Here is a 1767-nt window from a genome sequence, read left to right as displayed (position 1 = left end):
TCTATTTGATAAAATCATCAAGTTTTAGCACCGAATGAACTGAACAACGCTCCAAAAGTTAGCCCACTTTCTGGTAGGGTTTGACGTTTAGCTTGGGTCCGTTCAATATCAATCGACTCAAGTCAAACATCAAACCCCTACATAAAAGTGAGCTAATTTTTTGTGCTGGTATGAACGCTCATAAAAAGCTGGATATATAATCTCAGACTTATTTCAAGCTAATAACTACAGTCAATTTCCCATAAATGATTACTGATAATCATTCCTATCTTTCATAGAAAAACGCAGACAAATTTGCCTTGTTTTGAATGACTAAGGGCCAATTTCTTCACCTTCGCTTAAGCCGTAAACCACGTTTACCCATATGATTAAAATATGTTTAAGGCCTAAGCGGGGATGAAGAAATCGGCCCTAAGTATTCAGAAAATAATTTCAAAAACATAGGATCGGTTACTAAAGGGACACCATGTGGACCGCATCACAACACTATTCGAAACCCGGTCGCGGACCGTACAAAAGCTCCCCGATGGTCGCATTCCGGTGACCACTGGTTTATAATGATATTACATTTCGAGTGCAGTCCATGATTTCATTGAGTTTGACAGTACCATGGACCAAAATTTATCGGTACATTGACGTTGTACTGCAGCTGTCATGATGCTCCCGGGTTGATAATTTTGAACACATGGATCAAGCGTTTTTCAGGGTTCATTCACATATTTCATAACGCTGAAAATGGCCAATTTTGACACCCACCCACCCCCTCGTAACGCTTTTTGTAAGAATATTCTACGAAATTTTGTATGAGCCGCAACAGCAGCAGGACACCCACCCACCCCCTTCAGCGTTATGAAATTTGTGAATAAGCCCACTGGGTGTCAATTGAAAATCTAAAATGTTGCGACCGTCACGAAATTATGCAAGATTTTGAATACTACTAACGAATACGAAAATTTATACAACATTTTACTCAAATGGAGAAAAATTTTGATTTTTGTCGATAGACTGTCGAAAATTGGGAAAATGTCTACCCCTTTCTTACGCAACCAAACACGTGGTTTGGGAAGCGCACCATAAAAGGAGACCAATTTGTGCTTATTCGCTCATTCTTCTTTTGATATCAACTACGTCTTACGACTGGGTGTCAATTGAAAATCTAAAATGTTGCGATCGTCACGATATTATGTTAGATTTTGATCTATAGGAAATGCAGAAAATCACTTGGCGTAGTTAACGTCTAACAGTCGTGTCTTGTACACAACCCCCTTTGAATTTTTCATGTGACAGGTCCGTGTATGCATTTGTTTTCATCGGTCGACAACCGTTGCATACACGGGGCTGTCATTTCCATACTGCACTGCACTCAGGCAAATGGACTATCGAAAATTCGCCACAATAAATCGGGTTGTAGCTCATAGATTTGCATTACGAAACCAAATTAGAAAATAAAAATAGTTTTCGCGGCAACCAGGAATCGAACCTTACACACCCAATCACGACATGCTTGTTCGGTAATTTTTTATACTGGGTACGAATTGTAAATCATAAAAAATACCGAACTTTGAGCTTTTTGATTGAAAACTTCTGAGTTTCAGTAATAATTTTTACTTTTTACTGAACTACGGTAGCGGTTAGACCCAATTTTGCAACATTACCTGGGTTTTTTGATAATCATAAAAATTACCGAAAAATTCGTAGTTCCAAAACCCAGTAAAATTTTAATGGGGTCGGTAATCTGAATTGGCTGTGTAGGTGGGTGTCCGCAAG

This window comes from Aedes aegypti, chromosome 3, assembly GCF_002204515.2.
Source record: "Aedes aegypti strain LVP_AGWG chromosome 3, AaegL5.0 Primary Assembly, whole genome shotgun sequence".
NCBI classification, from domain to species: domain Eukaryota; kingdom Metazoa; phylum Arthropoda; class Insecta; order Diptera; family Culicidae; genus Aedes; species Aedes aegypti.
The sequence above is the reverse complement of the archived record's forward strand: the minus strand, read 5'-3'. Positions refer to the sequence as shown.